The 21643-nt window shown below is 41.6% G+C and overlaps 1 long non-coding RNA gene across 1 annotated transcript; it reads left to right on the top strand.

Annotated features, from left to right (window-relative positions):
* Positions 1 to 417: 417 nt before the first annotated feature.
* LOC120725713 lies at positions 418 to 8020 on the top strand. Its single transcript, XR_005694196.1, has 3 exons — positions 418 to 431; positions 1077 to 1078; positions 5762 to 8020. It is a non-coding gene; the product is annotated as an uncharacterized LOC120725713 (long non-coding RNA).
* The last annotated feature ends 13623 nt before the right edge of the window (positions 8021 to 21643 follow it).

Here is a 21643-nt window from a genome sequence, read left to right as displayed (position 1 = left end):
CGTGAGATTTAACTTTTTACCTGAGGATTCCTGCAGTTTCTGTTGCCTGGCAACGGCAATGAGTCTGTTGCTCCCGGTGCATTTTGTTGGTTTTGTTTTTGATTGGTGTAACACGCTAATAAAACAGGACAAAACAGTGCACGGACACAAAATGGACATCACAAAGCTGACAGGGGACTGCATGTGAAGCTGTAATATTAAATCATCACAAATATCACAGGACAAAGCGATGCTGTTATGTGTGCATTCAAACCACCCACCCACGCTCCAACTCACTCAGTGTTTTATTGTATGAAATTTAAGCGCAATACTTAACATCATGTCACAGCAGCAGCTCCACCTGCTCTCCTGTTTACTCTGCTGGAGCTTTGGTCGCAGGGCAGCCTTCCTGCTCAGGTGCTTTGTTTTTGGCATTCTAGATTGTCGTTGTGGTTAAGTTCAGCTCGAGTTTCATAATCTTGACATTTTTAGTTCCCGTTGTGTCTGATCTGTTTCTCATCGTCTGCTTCACTTTGTGGGGAAGTCTGTAAAAAAGAAGACCTGGGTGCAGAAGCTTGAGCTCGTTTTGGTTACTCATTAATCTACACATGAGTCAAAAATATGTATACAGCTCCACTAATATTTGGTTAACCCTTTAAGACCTACCATAGAACCAAGTCCGCCAGAGCTTATGTTATATTTTTACATGCTGTGGAGCCATTTTTGGGAGCATTTCAAGTTGCTATACATCAATACAACCATTATAGCCCAGATTTTAATAATATGTATTCATTAAGTGCATAGTAATTACATAAATTGCAAAAAAGTGCAATAAACTACAAAAAAATTGAAAATTGTTTTTGCTTTTTTAACATATATTTGTAGTTAGAGAAATTTAAGAGGCTTATCCCTCAAAACTGTAAATACAAAAAAGTTGCACAAAATAGTTTCCCACCACAGGAAATTTATTTTGAGTGTCTTCATAGTTTTATTTTTGAAATACACCAATTTTTATATACTGCAGGAAAAACGAAAATAAATATTATACTGCAAATTTGCAAAAAAGCAGCATATGCATCAAAATAAACTATTTCCAGCAGTGCAATATGAGTCCTAAGCATCCCAGAAACGACACAGAAAGTCATAAAGTCGAAGATAACTTTTAAAAAGACCAGTATAGGCCCTGAGGCCCTGATGGTAAAAAAGACTACATTTCCGCGAAAATGACGTCACTTCCGGTTTCGGGCAGGTAATGGCGGAAATGCAAAAGTTCGCGCTGACGTCTATTCCAACGTAGGAAGTGTTATGAACAGCTGATCGGATCGGCACAGCGTGTTTCTGGAATATTATGTTTTTGTTCCTGCAAGCGCTTTTTATGCAGTTTTTGCAAAGCTTTATGTGGAAGGAAACCGTGACCTAGGACAAGCTGATGGCATAAGATGTAAGTACAACATATGCATGTTTCATATGCAAAAAAAATTTTTGCGCTAGCTTAGGTGGTTGCAGAGCTACCGGGATTTAAAAATAGTTACGCAAAATGGAGCGTGTCCGCTCCGATCGGCTCTAAAGGGTTAAATGTCTGTGATCAGAAGCTTTTGGTAGCCATCAACAAGCTACTGACACAACTGTATTGGGATTCTCGAGCACTTCTTTAAATGATCTGATTTTTAGACATAGTCCACACATTTTGATTAAGGCTGAGCTCTGACATCATCTCTTTGTACACAGGTTTGAAGTTATAGTGATGAGACCAAACACTGAGGAACCATCAGGACTCAGCCTGCCATAGACCTGAAAGTATTAAAGCGAATCACACAGGTGCTGTGCAGCTGAATGTGAGCGCGGCTGTGATCGCTGCTCACTAACAGCCAATTTATTCATAAAGCACAATTAACAAGGATTGCCAATAGTTTTAAGTGCAGTGCCAAAGCTTTGGTCTTCACTCCTACAGCAGTGTTTACTGACCTTATTAATCATCCAACCACATATTTCTGGCATATTTCTTTAGAGTGAAACACACACACACACACACACATTATTGTTGTGCAGTCAGAGTGCTCCCTGCCTGACAGATTACATGGACTCGTCCTCCACTGGTTTCTTCTTTTTCTTGTTGTCTGTTATTCTTTTTTATTTCACCTTTGATTCCTTTTTATTTGAACGGCAGGAAGTCCTGGTGAAATTCAGTGCTCTCAAGTCTGGCTTTTTATTTATTTATTTATAAATGTTATCACTCCTGTGGAAATCACCACTTTCTCTGCTTCTGAAACACGTTTCCTCTCATAGAATAAAGAGGCAGGCCCAGCATACACATACTATACAAACTGAATGGAGATCCTAAATGCAAACAAAGTAACATGTTTCAGAAATTCGATGGTGTCTCTGGCAAACCTGCTCGAATACAAAAGCTTGAATAACATTTCTGATAAAAAGCTTTTCATTATTCCTGCGTCCTGACACTGTGTCTGTCTTTGTCATTGGAAATGCTTCGTCTGATCTACTGTTTAAATTCAACACTGTTGGGACTGCACTCACTTTATAAGCTACTGATAACCATTATTCATAAACAGTACATTTAAGGCCCTCAGCCAGCAAAAAGCCACCACACAATAACAGCTGTGATGCTTCTGATTAGGGGTACGTAAAGGTATACGATGCAGACTCTCTAAATTACAGTTTTCTTCCTATTTGATGTACAACAGTCTACATCATGAGTTACCTTGGTGATCGTACATCAGCACACACGGCTTCTTTCTGTTCCTTATTTACAGACCAACAACACTGAGTGTTGTATTCATTGGTAGTGTGAGTTATCCTTCCCTCCTGGCAGTTAAAGAACAAAGTGTGATTCAGGAAGGTTTTTAAAAACCACTTTCTGAAACATCACCCAATGAGAACGGAGTTCATAACCACAGGGATCAAATCAAATGTAGCTGACGCTTACAGAAAGCAAAGCTTACTGTAAACGAACTGAAACTGAAATCAACATGTTTTATGTTTTAGTTGGTGCCCTTATTGCATTTAAATACATATCAAAATGTAAAGAATATCAAACCATCCATGTGAGGAGGGAACTCTTCCTGTTTAGTGCATATAGCTCTGGGCTCTCGGGTATTTCATTTGGTAGGATTAATCGTAAAAACACATGACATTAAACTGATAGTAGAAACAGGTGAAACTTGCTAAAAATAACTAAAAACTGATGGCAGAGTGTGTCGATGGCTTAGTGCCACATGCATGATATGGAGATTGCTTCTCTTTCCAGGTTATTTGAAAGCATCGTATGTAAGATGTACGAGCTCTTGGGAATGAAAAGACTGACTGTAGTGGTTTCAGCTGGATAGTTTCAATCATGGTAAATGGATTTTCTAAATGCCAAAGTAGCTGCTTTATAGATTTGGCTTCCCAGAGAGAAGAGCAAACTAATTTAGCTGGAATATTGCAAACTGCCGAGATGCTCCCTTGCATTCAGAAAGCAAACCGAGAAGTCAGGTGGATTGCACCGTGTCCCTTTGTGCTACACACACTCCCATATCCAGTCTCTGACAGATCACTTACAGAGCCATTTTGATGCATCTCAATTACTGTCAGAGTCACTATTTACTGCTGAATGGCGCCCGGGGTGCTGACAACCTCTCATGTTTTCTTTCATTTGGATTTTAGCTCCATTTTGCTGTCAGTTAAGTGTGGAGGTGCTAAATGTGCATTAGCCTTACACATTAAGCGCGGTTCCTTTGAAAGAAATCTAATAAAAAGTCTTTGTAACTATATACATGCTCCTGTTTGTTTTATTAAATTAACATGCAGCTCAACACATTCAGGTCAAAGGGATCAGGGAACCTCTGCAGGCAGACAGATGGAGATGGCATCATGGTGCATTTATATGAAAGCAGCTAAAACCTAGAAAATAAGTGCTTGTGTGGATACAAGAAAACATGATGCAATGATTTTAAAGTCCAATAACTGAACATGAAAAAAGAAGATGAAGAAAACTCTGGGCCATGCACTCCCAGAAACCAAATATGTGACTGCTTTAGAAACTGCTGTTCATGATTCCAGTGTGGAAACTACACTGAACATCAGGGCTTAACATGTGCAATTCAAATAACATGTATCTATAGTATCTGTGTTTTTACAGAGATTTGTTTATGAAAAGATAAACAAACTGTCAAAACACAATTTCTATCATCAAAAACTACGATTACATGAACTACATTTGATTATCCTGATACCCAGCAGCAGCTGAGGTGCCATGGCCTAGCCTGCAGCCATCTCTGTACATACAACTGACCCCCAACCATTACTGACCCACCACCAAAGCTTTCATTCACAATGGTATTGCAGGCAGCGTAATGTTCTCCGTGGCGTTTCCACACCCTTTCACACCTGTCACATGTGCGCAGGTTGAAACAGTGAGAAGGAAAAACTCTAACAGGAGCAAATGTGGAGAGAAGAGCTGCTGGTCTCCTGAATCCAAATCCGGAGCAGGGTCAGAGCGTTATGGAAGCTGAAGGCTGTTAGGTTTATACATCACTTTTCATTCAATCATTAATTATTATTAATGTCTGTTTCTCTCTGCTCACAGGCTGGCTCTGCCCGAGGCTTCATTTTTTTTAAAGATTTTTCTTTTCCGCTGTCGCTAAGTGCTCGCTAAGGGGACCGACTAATTATTGGAGTTTTTCTGTGTCCTGATTTGGCACCAAATATAAATAAAATTGAAATGAATCACTTTATGAATGATTTGAAAATCCAAACAGGTCATGCTGCAGATTTAGTTTGTTAAATGCGGACCTCAGGATCATGCGTTACTTCTGCAGACAGACTGATTGAAACTAGTCTCAATGAGAGATTGAATTTAATGTCATTTGTCCATGCCCTCTGCAATCCACCATAGAACCACTCCACATATGATTCACTCTCAGGAAACAAATTCAATTCAATTCAATTCAATTTTATTTATATAGCGCCAAATCACAACAACAGTCGCCTCAAGGTGCTTTTATATTGTGAGGTAGACCCTACAATAATAGATACAGAGAAAAACCCAACAATCATATTGGGAAGACAGTGGGAAGGAAAAACTCCCTTTTAACAGGAAGAAACCTCCAGCAGAACCAGGCTCATGGAGGGGCGGGGCCATCTGCTGTGATTGGTTGGGGTGAGAGAAATAAATCCATGTCACAGCATGACAGTGTTATGGTTAAGTTTGGTTAAGGCTACCCCGAAATCACACGTCCATCCTTCCCTCACAAAGTAAAATTTGACCGTTCAAGCTCAGATATGTCAAACATGTTCAGAGAGAGATGGACCTTCTCAGTCATTCATCAGTGATTCCAGAACAAAGTCATTCAGCCTGGAGTACCCAAAGGTTCTAATGAGCATGAACCCTGTGTGGTTTGGGACTGGTGATTTCACAGTACAATCCATGAAGGAACTGGATTCCTTTTTATGTATTTTAATGAACGTGGTGATAATGACAGACTGTTGACAGATGCACAAAACGTTCTGGTTTAAACATGTTTGCCTAAGAAGTCCTCAGACCCTGACAGACTTTCAGCATTTCTCTTAAACACCCGTGGAGAGGAGCTGACACCATAATCAGACCGCCACCAGTCTTTGGAAAACCTCAGATATCATTCCTGTTCCAAAGACAATCATCCAATGGAAAATGATAACAGTAGCATTACATCTGATGTTATGAAATGTGGATGATGGGACACAATTAGGTGTTCCATCAGGATAAAGATCCAGGGCTTTGGGAAGCTCATCTTGTAACCGGAAGGCTGCCTAGGTGGGAAGATTGGTAAGGAGCTGGCTGGGCTGTTGTAGCGAGGAGGCTTGGTTGCAGGGCTGATTCTTACTTCCTTCTTTCCTACTTGAGAAATACAGAGGATGCAGGTGGCCACATGTGGGTGGCTACTAGGTGAAAGTGGGGCACTTGTATGAGCTGGTGTTATTAAAGATGAGCTGGTTGGATTTTGGGGGGTTAAAGATAGCCTTACCCATTCAGCCTTGTGTGAAAGAACAGAGCGTTTGTCATTTATCGGAACAATTACACTAATTGTTGCCCAGTCATTGTGCACACATAGATATTCTCCTGTGAGAGCAAAAACCACACTTTTACTTTCTTTAATATACAGGTTTGACTTTAATCAGCATTTTGGAGTAACAAATAGAACTGCAGTTCAATTATAAAACGAATCCTCAAAATAGAGTTTGCCTAATAATCGTGCATACAGTGTGTATGCCATCTTTATGCCGTGTTTCTTTTATATAGGATAAAAGGATATTTAATTGCATATCACACTTCCTTTGTTGTCTCCAAACAAGCTTTAGTAACATGTCTCCTGCTGTGTGCTCAGTGAGTTTGTGTTGGTAGCAGAACATAAGAAACCTTACCTAATAGTCCCAGCTAATGCTCCAAAATAATAATAATAATAGTAATAATAATAATAATGGATTAATGGATTGCATTGCGCTTTTCGAGGCCCTCAAAGTGCTTTATAATTCCACTATTCATTCACTCTCACATTCACAAAAGTGCGCGTTGTACTGAATTCACAGTGATCAAACTTTTCGTCATGTACTGTACATCATATGCATGATCTGTAATAAGCACACAGTTATGGTTACATTACTGCCATGCTTAAAAAATGGAAAAATGTTTTGTTGAGCCATCCATCCGCCCTGACCTCCTCTCCCTGTATTGATAATTTGGTTGTGTTTACTTTCAGAATGATTTTTCACTCGAGCATAAACATGCTTTATTAGATAATGGTGCTTTGTGAGGTGTAGACGGACACATCAGTCCATTACAGAGAACCACATTTGGTTCTGGTAGCAGAGCTCTGTGTTTCATCACCCTTTCCATGGCAACATCACTGGTGCTCAGGTGTTCAAACAGTGCAGGAGCATGCACACAGTGATGGGAAAAGCACTGAATAATAGTGATTATGTGCAGATGCTTGTCGGGGACAACATTCTTCCAAAGGGCATTGCTCTTTTGTTGACCACAGCTATTTTGTGTTTCAAGAAGCAACGCTGATTTTCTATTTCTACCTCCGTTTTGTGAGGAACAAGTAAATGCGAGATTTTCCGACTCTTACACAGAATGACCTTGTTCTTCTGTATGAAGTCCTTTCAGGGAAAAATATTTCTGTGTAAACTATGGCTGAATGCTTTATGGACATGAATGGCAAGACATTTCAATTTAGACCAAATTGGGAGTATGGATCAAAACAAGCATTCCGGCTCACTATTTTCATCTGTTCAAAGGGGTATTGAGTGCTGCTTCATTGGGGAATTTTCCTCTCTGATGATTGGGAACAAGCTGCCAGCGCACATGTATCCCTCAGCTTGAAATAACACCATTCTGCATGAACGGGCCTCCCTCTATTAAAAATGCTACCAGAATCTAGCCTTGTTGCAGAAAGCAAACTATCCTCCAGTACTCTGAGGATAAACTCAGATATTGTGGTGGGGGATGCAGCCATTTCTCAAAAGGCAATTTCCTCACAATGGAGTCAGCCATTCTGATTTCTGGGGAAAGGCTAATATCATTTGAGGATAGCTGAGCTACACTTGATTAATTGTTATGGGAACAGGTAGTGATATGGCAATCTCATATTCACAGTACAGGAGCAAGCGGGGTCTATTTTTAGAGCAGGCAGTCGCCAGGAGTCACATTTAACGAACCTTCCTGAACAGCAGGCAGAAGTCAGAGCTGTTGGTTATTTCTGATTAGAGTGAAGTTATTCTCTAATCTTCCCCAGTTTAACCACCCTCAGTGGTCTTATGAACACAGAGAGACGAGGTTTGAATTAGCTATGGTACTCTAATTGATGGATGAGTTACTATAACTAAAAAACTGTTTCCACACATTCAGTATTATGGCCGAGCTTTGATCAAAGTCAACAGCAGATTTAATGACTTATCAAAGTAATATAATATTTATGGGGGCGACCGTGGCTCAGGGGGTTGGGAAGCGTATCTGTAACCGGAAGGTCACCGGTTCGATCCCCAGGCTCTCTGTCCTGGTCGTTGTGTCCTTGGGCAAGACACTTCACCTACCGCCTACTGGTGTTGGCCAGAGGGGCCGATGGCGCGATATGGCAGCCTCGCCTCTGTCAGTCTGCCCCAGGGCAGCTGTGGCTACAACTGTAGCTGCCACCACCAGTGTGTGAATGAATAGTGGCATTGTAAAGCGCTTTGGGTGCCTTGAAAAGCGCTATATAAATCCAATCCATTTTTATTATTATAAATGGCTTTTTTAACATGTTTCCTGCACTGCCCTTCAGCTCATGTAACTCTAACAAGAAAGCTTCTTTTTTTTTTTTTTACAGTAAACACAGCTGTACAGGTCAGATAACTCTGACAGCTTTTCAACAACATGAACATTTCTTGACCTTGAAACTCAGCGTTCACGTCTGTGAGGCTTCACGGTATAGCCGAGTGCACTGATCTATATATTTGTACAAGTGATTCTCGTACAGAGACCTGCTTTAAAAAAGATGAAACATGTCAGATCTTTAAATCCCTGCAACTGTCTGAAGGATGCGCAGATGTTGATAAATCTGTATCTACCGATGGTGAAGCAATGCTATTACACACCACCGCCCACAGTGTTTACCTTCATGTGCAAATGACACCAGGCAGCTCCAAAGTAAGCTCAATCAATATGCCGCCCATCAGGCTGGCCTGTTACTGATTCAGTATTCTGCTGTTTGGCTATTGGAGATGGCAGATTACACTGGGTTATCAATCCTCTGCACCAGTCCCTTTAAAAAAATGTTTGCATGACACTGCAATGCTGAGTGTAAAGAAAATTAAGGCGTAGGACATTGTTACACACTGATTGTGTTAGATGAAACATCAGGGGACTACTACGGTTCACAAAGAGTATTATGAGTAGATCTTAATGGCAATCCATCCAAATGTTGGTGCTGAAGCCAGTTTATTATGTGTTGGAAGTAAAGGAGTCGGGGATCACCAAAGACATTACATGAATATGTCATGGATGTATTTACAAAACTGTAAGTAAAAGATTAATCACTAGATATTACATTAGATTACTGAATGTATAAACCAATCATCTCTATATCAAAGTATTGGGCCAAAACTCTTAATCTGTGAATTCAGGTGTTTTCAGCCCCGTTGCCACAGTTCCTTCCTAGATATTGCACCATCAGCTGTATGTGGTATTAGTGTAAGTGTTTAGAAAAACAGCAACTAAGCAACACCACAGACCATGTAATGTAACTAAGATTTATTTATATAGCATGTTTCACAGATAAATATCACAAAGTGATTCACAATAAAACCAGAAATATAAAGAAAATAAAAATATGAAACAATGTAGCCGTGTATCGCATGCCTGAGAGCGGCCGATCCGGGTTTGAGAAGGACCTGTGGTCTTTTTCAAACAAAACACGCAATAAGGGGCTCTAAAGTAGTGTCCTGTTAATGTTGGTGGCATCACAATGGACCCAGAGCCAGCAGTGCACGGGCATTTCTGACACCACTTCAAAAGAAGATGTGCTATTGCTGTGTGATTTTTATTACTGTCTGTGAAGGTTCTCAGTCATCCAGGTCATCGTAGTCAAAGGAGCTTGCAAAGAAAAGCATCTGGACTTCTTTAAGTTGCTTGAAGACGTTTCACCTCTCATCCGAGAAGCTTCTTCAGTTCTAAGGTCAAATGGTGGAGAGTCCCATATATAAACCTAGTGGGAGTTTCCCCCTAAAGAGGGACAAAAGGACCCCATGATGATCCTCTAATCGCCTGAGCCGAGGTGTGAAACTGGGTGTGGGTCACAATCAGCCAGGGTTTCGGGTGAGCTCATTGTGAAACCTGGCCCCACCTTCTCATGCGAATTCCTGAGGTCAGATGGCCCAGGATGCGAGTGGGCCATCTTTATTACTATTGATGAAGGCTACTCGCCACCGAGCTAGCATTGTTAGCTGGTGTTAGCTGAGGTTAGTTCACAGTCCGGACTTTGTAAGTCCACAGTCTGGACCTCCTGAGAACGCAACGCGATCGTTCTACAATTGGAACAACAGTGTACATGATGACATTACATCACAGTGATTAGTATTTGCAATGGAAATTACACATGACGTAAAAATTAAACATGATGTAGTAGATTTCATTAAGAAAAGAAAAAGATCATTTAAAAAAGTATGTTAAGCACTTTGGCAAAATTTGGTATATAATGATGTGCTACGTGGTGGCTAGCATGCATGGTATGCTTTGTGTGACTGATAGGCAGCATTCGTCAGTTTCTTAGACAAGTCTTCTGTTCACTCATCATATCTGGTTTCAAAATACTAGATGATGATGTCAGAAATGATGGTGAGGAGGAAGCATAGTCCCAAACAGAAGCCCCAGGTACACCACCAACCTGTTCATGTGTTTAACTGTTTTTCCCCACTCGGCCTTTACTTAAACAGGGAGTGCAGAATTATTAGGCAAATGAGTATTTTGTCCACATCATCGTCTTCATGCATGTTGTCTTACTCCAAGCTGTATAGGCTCGAAAGCCTACTACCAATTAAGCATATTAGGTGATGTGCATCTCTGTAATGAGAAGGGGTGTGGTCTAATGACATCAACACCCTATATCAGGTGTGCATAATTATTAGGCAACGTCCTTTCCTTTGGCAAAATGGGTCAAAAGAAGGACTTGACAGGCTCAGAAAAGTAAAAAATAGTGAGATATCTTGCAGAGGGATGCAGCAGTCTCAAAATTGCAAAGCTTCTGAAGCGTGATCATCGAACAATCAAGCGTTTCATTCAAAATAGTCAACAGGGTCGCAAGAAGCGTGTGGAAAAACCAAGGCGCAAAATAACTGCCCATGAACTGAGAAAAGTCAAGCGTGCAGCTGCCAAGATGCCACTTGCCACCAGTTTGGGCATATTTCAGAGCTGCAACATCACTGGAGTGCCCAAAAGCACAAGGTGTGCAATACTCAGAGACATGGCCAAGGTAAGAAAGGCTGAAAGACGACCACCACTGAACAAGACACACAAGCTGAAACGTCAAGACTGGGCCAAGAAATATCTCAAGACTGATTTTTCTAAGGTTTTATGGACTGATGAAATGAGAGTGAGTCTTGATGGGCCAGATGGATGGGCCCGTGGCTGGATTGGTAAAGGGCAGAGAGCTCCAGTCCGACTCAGACGCCAGCAAGGTGGAGGTGGAGTACTGGTTTGGGCTGGTATCATCAAAGATGAGCTTGTGGGGCCTTTTCGGGTTGAGGATGGAGTCAAGCTCAACTCCCAGTCCTACTGCCAGTTTCTGGAAGACACCTTCTTCAAGCAGTGGTACAGGAAGAAGTCTGCATCCTTCAAGAAAAACATGATTTTCATGCAGGACAATGCTCCATCACACGCGTCCAAGTACTCCACAGCGTGGCTGGCAAGAAAGGGTATAAAAGAAGAAAAACTAATGACATGGCCACCTTGTTCACCTGATCTGAACCCCATTGAGAACCTGTGGTCCATCATCAAATGTGAGATTTACAAGGAGGGAAAACAGTACACCTCTCTGAACAGTGTCTGGGAGGCTGTGGTTGCTGCTGCACGCAATGTTGATGGTGAACAGATCAAAACACTGACAGAATCCATGGATGGCAGGCTTTTGAGTGTCCTTGCAAAGAAAGGTGGCTATATTGGTCGCTGATTTGTTTTTGTTTTGTTTTTGAATGTCAGAAATGTATATTTGTGAATGTGGAGATGTTATATTGGTTTCACTGGTAAAAATAAATAATTGAAATGGGTATATATTTGTTTTTGTTAAGTTGCCTAATAATTATGCACAGTAATAGTCACCTGCACACACAGATATCCCCCTAAAATAGCTAAAACTAAAAACAAACTAAAAACTACTTCCAAAAACATTCAGCTTTGATATTAATGAGTTTTTTGGGTTCATTGAGAACATGGTTGTTGTTCAATAATAAAATTATTCCTCAAAAATACAACTTGCCTAATAATTCTGCACTCCCTGAAGAGCCATCTTTAGACCCAGCGCTCTTGGCTGGGTCTCCAACCTTCCTTTCATATCAAACATCCTTGAAAGGGTAGTTGTCAAACAGTAAACAGATCATGGATAGAGTTGTGTGTCATATGAAACCTGACTGAAACTTTTCAAATAAGCCAGATAACACACACCAATGAGTTAAACTGCAGGAATGTCTTAAAGACATAAAGACCTGGATGGCCGCTAACTTTCTGCTTCTTAATTCAGATCAAACTGAGGTTATTGTACTCGGCCCTGAAAATCTTAGATATGGTATCTAAGCAGATTCTTACTCTGGATGGCATTACTTGGCCTACTGTAATTCATTATTATCAGGATGTCCTACAAACTCACTGAAAAGCCTTCAGCTAATCCAAAATGCTGCAGCAAGAGTCCTGACAGGGACTATAAAGAGAGAGCAGATTTCTCCTGTTTTGGCTTCCCTTCATTGGCTTCCTGTTAAATCCAGAATTCAAAATCCTGCTCCTCACATACAAGGTCTTAAATAATCAGGCCCCATCTTATCTTAATGACTTTGTAGTACCATATCACCCTATTAGAGCACTTCGCTCTCGCTCTGCAGGCCTACTTGTTGTTCCTAGAGTATTTAAAAGTAGAATGGGAGGCAGAGCCTTCAGTTTTCAGGCCCCTCTTCTGTGGAACCAGCTTCCAGTTTGGATTCGGGAGACGGACACTGTCTCTCTTCCAAAGCATGTCTTTTGTCCTTTCTTCACTGGTGTATTATTGTAGGGTCTAGCTCACAATATACAGTGGGGCAAAAAAGTATTTAGTCAGCCACCGATTGTGCAAGTTCCCCCACCTAAAATGATGACAGAGGTCAGTAATTTGCACCAGAGGTACACTTCAACTGTGAGAGACAGAATGTGAAAAAAAAATCCATGAATCCACATGGTAGGATTTGTAAAGAATTTATTCGTAAATCAGGGTGGAAAATAAGTATTTGGTCAATAACAAAAATACAACTCAATACTTTGTAACATAACCTTTGTTGGCAATAACGGAGGTCAAACGTTTACTATAGGTCTTTACCAGGTTTGCACACACAGTAGCTGGTATTTTGGCCCATTCCTCCATGCAGATCTTCTCGAGAGCAGTGATGTTTTGGGCTGTCGCCGAGCAACACGGACTTTCAACTCCCGCCACAGATTTTCTATGGGGTTGAGGTCTGGAGACTGGCTAGGCCACTCCAGGACTTTCAAATGCTTCTTACGGAGCCACTCCTTTGTTGCCCGGGCGGTGTGTTTTGGATCATTGTCATGTTGGAAGACCCAGCCTCGTTTCATCTTCAAAGTTCTCACTGATGGAAGGAGGTTTTGGCTCAAAATCTCACGATACATGGCCCCATTCATTCTGTCCTTAACACGGATCAGTCGTCCTGTCCCCTTGGCAGAAAAACAGCCCCATAGCATGATGTTTCCACCCCCATGCTTCACAGTAGGTATGGTGTTCTTGGGATGCAACTCAGTATTCTTCGTCCTCCAAACACGACGAGTTGAGTTTATACCAAAAAGTTCTACTTTGGTTTCATCTGACCACATGACATTCTCCCAATCCTCTGCTGTATCATCCATGTGCTCTCTGGCAAACTTCAGACGGGCCTGGACATGCACTGGCTTCAGCAGCGGAACATGTCTGGCACTGCGGGATTTGATTCCCTGCCGTTGTAGTGTGTTACTGATGGTGACCTTTGTTACTTTGGTCCCAGCTCTCTGCAGGTCATTCACCAGGTCCCCCCGTGTGGTTCTGGGATCTTGCTCACCGTTCTCATGATCATTTTGACCCCACGGGATGAGATCTTGCGTGGAGCCCCAGATCGAGGGAGATTATCAGTGGTCTTGTATGTCTTCCATTTTCTGATGATTGCTCCCACAGTTGATTTTTTCACACCAAGCTGCTTGCCTATTGTAGATTCACTCTTCCCAGTCTGGTGCAGGTCTACAATACTTTTCCTGGTGTCCTTCGAAAGCTCTTTGGTCTTGGCCATGGCGGCGTTTGGAGTCTGACTGTTTGAGGCTGTGGACAGGTGTCTTTTATACAGATGATGAGTTCAAACAGGTGCCATTCATACAGGTAACGAGTGGGGGACAGAAAAGCTTCTTACAGAAGACGTTACAGGTCTGTGAGAGCCAGAGATTTTCCTTGTTTGAGGTGACCAAATACTTATTTTCCACCCTGATTTACGAATAAATTCTTTACAAATCCTACCATGTGAATTCATGGATTTTTTTTTCACATTCTGTCTCTCACAGTTGAAGTGTACCTCTGGTGCAAATTACTGACCTCTGTCATCATTTTAAGTGGGGGAACTTGCACAATCGGTGGCTGACTAAATACTTTTTTGCCCCACTGTACAGAGTTTGTTGTTGTGGTTTGGCACTTTATAAATAAAATTGAATAGATTTTTGGATTCCACACAATCATAGTACAGAAACTGGCTACTTAAGGATTAGTAATGACCTTCTGATGGCAGCTGATTCTGGTCTTTTTAATCATTCTCATCCTTCTCGATCTTAGTGCAGCATTTGGCACCATTTCTCATAATATCCTCCTGAGCAGATTAGCATCCATTGGCATTAGGCACCCCCCCTTGCCTGGTTCACCTCATATCTCTCAGGCCGCAATCTAGGTCCAATTTAAATCCCACTCTTCAAGTTTCTATCCTGTTTCTGCTGGTGTGCCACAAGGTTCAGTATCAGGGCCTCTTTTATTCATTATCTACATGCTCCCTCTTGGGCATATATTCCGAAGCTATAATGTCAATTTTCCTTGTTATGCGGATGACACCCAGCACTACATTTCCTCCAAACCTAACTCATCTCTTCCCCCTACCTCCCTCTCAAACTGTCTTATGGAGATCCTGGTTCTCCTCCAATTTTCTCAAACTTAATAGTAATAAAACTGAAGTCGTACTTGTTGGTACAGCCTCTATCTTAACCAAATCTCAGAGTTTCTCCATTAATATTGAAAATTCCCCCATCCTTCCTTCCCCTCAGGTAAAGAGCTTGGGTGTCATACTCGACACTACTCTCTCATTTCAGTCTCATATTAACTATGTAACCTGGTCTGCATACTTTCACTTACTCGTCCCTTCCTTACTCCCCATGCTGCTGCCATCCTCGCCATAGTCTTATTACTTCCTGGATCGATTACTGCAACTCCCTCCCATTTGGTCTCCCCAATAAGTCCCTCCATAAACTTCAACTTCCTCAGAATCCTGCAGCTTGGGTCATAACTCCCTTAAGAGACCATATCACCCCAATTCTTCAACAGCTTCACCGGTTGCCCATAGAAACCAGGATAAACTTTAAAATCTTAGTTCTCAAGTTTAAGTGCATCCATAACCTTGCCCCCCCTTACCTCTGTGATCTGCTTCATATCACCACTGTTTCCTGCTCTCTCAGATCTTCATCTTGTTGTTCCTTCTGCTCGTCTCATCACTGTGTGGAAGAGAGCTCTCAGTCGCTCTGCTCCTCGGCTCTGCAACTCACTTCCTCCAGTCTTAAGAAATATAGATTCCCTTATTTAAATCACCGCTCAAAACCTACTTGTTTAAACTGGCTTACTCGCTTTAATACACATTTTACTTGCTGTCAAATCTTTTTAATTTGGTGTTTATTTGTTTTTATTTGTTTATTTGTATTTTAATCTATTTTAATCTAATGTTTTACTGATATCTTTTTCTCTTTGTAAGGTGGCCATGGTTTTTAGAAAGGCGTCTTCAAATAAAATATTATTATTATTATTATTATTATTATTATCATTATTATTATTATTATCATCATCATTATTATTATTATCATTATTATTATTATCATTATTATTATTATTATCATCATTATTATTATCATCATCATTATTATTATTATCATTATTATTATTATTATCATCATTATTATTATCATCATCATTATTATTATTATTATTATTATTATTATTATTATTATTATGTTACCCGGAATTGTTGGAAACTAATTAAGACGGTCTGGTTTCAAAAACAAAGATAACAAAAGGTAAAATAATGAAGTCAGGACCCTCAAAAGCTGTAGACATAAGCAAGGCTCCGCCCATCTTCCAAAGACAACCTGTAAGTATTTGTGAGGATGTCTGTCAGAATCAGCACAAACCCTCGCAGACACTCAGACGTTACGTCCCGACTCACTGATTTCTATTTTTTGTTAGTGACTGGTCACATGACCTGCTTAGTAATTTCCTTTATGCAGTCTACATTTGTAAATGGGTGAAAAGCAAGTGGCTCAGTGAGATATTTTTATGATTATGTACACCTTGGAAACTGGTAATGTAATTAAGAGTGAGACACTGATGTTAATTAACTTTGGTAGAGGTGAAGGAGCTAGGAGCTGCTGCTGTTCCAGCTAGTGTGAATTGGTGTGTCTAAGCAGTGATTAATCATCCGAGGCCTCTGGTCTGTCAGTAAACGGGAAAAGGACACCTTGGGTTTGAGCTGATAGTAGTAAGGTAAAGGCTGGTGGGAAAAAATGCCCCCAATTTTTTATTATTCATTCATTTATTTATTTATTTATCTATTTTAGAGAGGAAGCCTATTGGGGTTCCTGCTTCCACACAGAAATGTCAAGCAGAGGGCATCTGAGAAATAATTTAAACACAAGTGTAAGGTGCATCCCAGAGAACCTAGGTGATGTAATTACATGTTTTCCCATTATTCATATGCAGACATATGGTATTCCTCACAGCGAGGTTTGTGACAGTGGGCAGCTGTGAAATGGTCCCTCGCTGTTGATGCCATAAATAGAACCCACAGAGGCTTTCTGTGTTTAAAGAGAAGCAAATAAATGCATTGTGGCTCCTGCTATTCTCCTGTCACTTTGGGAGTTGGAATGCATTAGCCTGAAGCACATCTCCAACAGCTGTCTTTAACCATATTGCATTCCACTGCTTGTTTCTGCACTCATCAGTTATCGGGTGGTGGCCTAAATTCTTATGCAGGCGTTGCTTCTTGAAACAATCACTGATCAATGTCTGCAGGTGTCAGTCAGTCATATATGAATGTGGAAATGCACAAATTTGCTTTTCAGAAAATCAGTGCTGCACTGCGCTTGACGGCATCGAACGATGAGTTATTTCGTCATTGTAACAGGTGTTTGACACAAACAACCATGCACTACTATCAGTTTGCCTTCAGAAAAACACAGTGAAGGCCAGCTCTGCTTATCAGGGAAAACAAACATCATACTGCAGTCAATAAAAAGCTGATGGGAGGGGAAAGTGTGGAGCTGATCCAGTGGTAACACACACATAGCATGTTACCTGTTGCTGCACAGACACACTAATAGATCTCGTGCTGTTTACAGACGTAACAAAATTCTTTCTTTTCTGATGCCCTTTATTGTTTTCTTGGAGTGTGTGTAGTATTTATTATTTTGTATTATTATTTAGTATTTATTCACAGGCAAAAAGAAAAACATTTCTTAAGTATGTCACATATTAAATACACACAGTCTCCTGCTACAGGAAACTTATCTACTAAACTCAGAAGGAAATTGTCACGGTCTGTAGGGACAGACTGTGCGGAGGTGTGTGTGGTGGACCCAGGTGCGAACACAGGTGAGGATTGAACGTAAACTGAAAGCGAGCCTTTATTTGGGCTGATACAGAGGGGAGTAGACAAAACATAACAGGGAGAGAGAGCGCACCTAACCAGAAACCTAAACGGGAAAAAGACTAACATGACTGAGAGGAAAAACTATGATCACTGTGAACAGAATGCTGTGCAGATGCATGGAAACTGAACCAAATGGCGTGACGAAACTGACATGAACATGACCTCTGTAGTGATTTACGGCTGCTGGCAGAGCAGCTTTGTACCAAACTGTGATGCAGTTCATCAGCAAGCTCTCGATCACACACCTGTAGAAATTTGAGGCAATGTTGGCGTTCATGCCAATCGTCCTCAGCCTCCTCAGGAAGTAAAGCCGCTGGCGAGCTTTCCTGATAGCAGTGTCTGTGTGAGGGTGAACTTGAAGCTGCTGACCCTTTCGACCTTGACACCGTTGATGTGGATGGGCTGGTGTTCCCTGACTGGTTGTTCCCTGTAGTCCACTATCATCTCTCTAGTTTTGCTGATGTTGAGAGTCAGGTTATTTTCCAGACACCACTCGTACAGCGCCATCACCTCCTCTCTATAGGCCGTCTCATCATTGTCTGTGATGAGGCCTATGATGGTTGTGTCATCCGCAAACTTGATGATGGTGTTGGACTCGTGTTTAGCAACACAGTCGTGTGTGAACAGGGAATATAGGAGGGGGCTAAGCACACAACCCTGTGGTGTACCTGTGTTTAGGATGAGTGGTGAGGAGGTGTGCTTACCAACTCTCACCACCTGGGGCCTGTTTGTGAGGAAGTTTAGAATCCATCTGCAGATCGGTGTTCCCAGCCCAAGGTCGACGAGCTTCGTGGCAAGTTTTGAGGGGATGATGGTGTTAAATGCCGAGCTGTAGTCGATGAAGAGCATCCTTGCATATGTATTCCCTTTCTCCAGGTGAGTGAGGGTGGTGTGTGTTGCCAGGTCAATGGCATCCTCCGTGGCTCTGTTTGTCCGATAGCCAAACTGAAGAGGGTCCAGTGTATCAGGGAGGGAGGAGCAGATGTGACCTTTGACCAGCCGCTCCAGGCACTTCATGATGACGGATGTCAGTGCAACAGGACGGTAGTCATTCAGACAGGAGACCACTGATTTTTTGGGAACAGGAATGATGGTGGATGCTTTGAGGGACGTGGAGACCACTGACTGCCGCAGGGAGAGGTCGAAGATGTTGGTGAACACCTCTGCCAGCTCGTCTGCACACACTCTGGGATGCCGTCTGGTCCTGGAGCTTTGTGAGGATTGACCTTTTTAAAGGTCCATCTCACAGCTTCTGTTTTCAGAGTTAAAGTTACAGCCTCACTGTCCTCCTGAGGGTAGAGGATCTGCTCTCTGTTGTCTGCGTCAAAACGAGCACAGAAGTTGTTAAGCTCGTCTGCAAGAGATGCAGTGGGCTGAACACTGCCTGTGTTGTCCTTCTTGTAGTCAGTGATGCAGCGCAGTCCATTCCACAGTCACCTGGTGCGAAAGCTGTGGTAGCTGGACTCCATTTTGTCCCTGTAGTCCTTTCTGGCCTTTTTTATGGACTTCCGGAGGTCGTACCTGGCTGCTTTATATGCATCAGCATCCCAGCATCCCCGGAGTTAAAGGCAGAGGTTTTAGCTTGGCACGAACGTCTTTATTTACCCAGGGTTTCTGATTTGGATGTATGCGGACAGTAGTTTTTGTGATGGTATCATCCATGCACTTTCCAATATATCCAGTGACAGAGTCTGTGAGTTCACTGATGTTGCCATCAGCTGCATCCACAAATATCTGCCAGTCAGTTGTGTCAAAGCAGTCCTGTAGGACCTCCTCAGCCTCACTGTCCCATTTGTAAATAACCCTGGAAGCTGGTTTTTCCTGTTTCAGTCTTTGTCTGTATGCAGGCAGCAGCAGGAACAATGGTCTGCCTTACCAAATGCTGGGCGGGGGAGGGGTTTGTAGCACTCTTTGAATGGAGTGTAACAGTGGTCCAGTGTTTGATTACCTCTTGTGGGGAAGGAGATGTGCTGGTAGTATTTGGGGAGAACCTTCTTCATGTTGGCTCTGTTGAAGTCTCCCAGCACAATAAAGGCAGCTTCTGGATTTTTGTTCTCAAGTCCAATAATGATGTCGTACAGTTCGTCCACAGCCGTAGCTTTATCAGCATGTGGGGGAATGTAAACAGCTGAGAGGAGAACTGAGCTGAACTCCCTCGGGAGGTAAAAAGGCCTGACTTTAATGGTCAGCAGCTCGAGGCTCTGAGAGCAGTAACTTTTTAACATACACACATCTCTAGCCCACACAGAGTTAACCATAAAGCACACCCCTCCTCCCCTTTTCTTGCCTGAGTCCTTCGTTCGGCCTCCCCGGTAAACAGTGAATCCATCCGGCGTGATGGCGCAGTCGGGGACGCTGGGCTCCAGCCATGTCTCTGTGAAGGTCACTGACTTTGAACACTACATCAACACATCCAGAAGGTTATGTCAGAATCCAGAATGTGCAAGAATTCCAGGTTATAGTTTCTATCCTGTTCTCAGTTATCACACTCGCCTGGTGCTCCCCATGCTGCCTTGACAAGTTTTCATCCGTCGTTTACTCTGTGATTAGTTCTTTTCTTTTTACCTTGTTGGTGTTTTGTGTGATGTGCGCTGTTTTTAGTTCTTTGTTGTTTCTCCCAAGATTAACCACCCACCTGTTTTCCTTCAGTTTTCCTTTCCATTGTTTGTTTGACTGTCTGTCTTTGAGTTTCCCTGGAAAAGTCACACAAAAGCTAAAAATCACTTTTTACTTTTGAGAAAAACAAATGTGAAGGGCACACTTAGTTTTTGTACTACTGTTTAGCTAACAGCTAACCACACATTACAAATGGACTGCAACACACAACTGTGGGATGGATTTGGAACAAAAAGTTATTGCACACCTTTGTCAGCTCTTTAAAGCTCATGTCAGCCACAAACCTGGTTTGCAGATGTAGTTAGAAGAGACTGAAATGTTACTGCTGACAACTAAAGAACACAATCAGGAAAATATTTTCTGTGCTTCACCACTCGTTACACTCATATTTATAAAAAAAAAAAACTCTTTCTCCCATAAATAAAATGTAATAATTACATCTCTGTACAGTCTGTAGATTACTTTCAGTCCCAGACTCAGTATTGTTACTCCCAGAAGTTTAAACCCCCTCGTAAATGTAGCCATCACCAGAGGTGGGACCAAGTCATTGTTTTGCAAGTCTCAAGTAAGTCTCAAGTCTTTATCCTCAAGTCTCAAGTCAAGTCTCAAGTAATGTCAGGCAAGTCAGAGTCGAGTCTCAAGTCACTGGTGTAAAAGTCCGAGTAAAGTCACAAGTCTGAAATTTTGAATTTCAAGTCCTTTCGAGTCATTAAAAAAAACGAAAAAAAGCATGTTGCAGTTATATGCTAAATGTAAATATTAGACCATGTAATTTTTAAATCTGTGTTTTTCTCAACACATGACAAAATAGTGAACTTAGAAAATATACACAAATTGTGAAATTGCACCTCTTTAAAATGCAGCTCAATTAAACCTAGCTCCAAGAATAATTTTCACCGACAGTTCTGAGATAAGCTGCATGTTATTCTTGGATGCGCTTGTAGGACCGGTGTCGTGCCAAAGTAGGTATCCCCGACAGAATTTGTTTCCCCTGTGCTGGGAGCACGCAGGAAGTACTGATGTTTTCATTTTGTGAAAAATTAGTATCGTTACATTACCATTCAGTTTGAGGGTTACAACAGAAAATTATATATTTATTGCTCACAGGGTATCAGATGGGATTATTTTAATAAACCATAAACATTTTGGCTAATAACTATGTTTATTCTCCTGTAACTTTATTATATAAAGAGCTAAATCCTCCAAAGTTTCAGGAGAAATGCGTCATAATAAGAAGTGTTTGTGAACGAAAAATCAGCAATGTGGGATACTGTTTGTCCGTGATTTACACAGGGGGAACAAATTGTGGCAGGACCAGCCTGATATTATTTGTATCCCACTATAACTTCGTTGTATAAAGAGCTAAGAT

This window comes from Simochromis diagramma, unplaced genomic scaffold (assembly GCF_900408965.1).
Source record: "Simochromis diagramma unplaced genomic scaffold, fSimDia1.1 OVJJ01000733.1, whole genome shotgun sequence".
Taxonomy (NCBI): Eukaryota; Metazoa; Chordata; class Actinopteri; order Cichliformes; family Cichlidae; genus Simochromis; species Simochromis diagramma.
The sequence above is the reverse complement of the archived record's forward strand: the minus strand, read 5'-3'. Positions and strand labels throughout refer to the sequence as shown.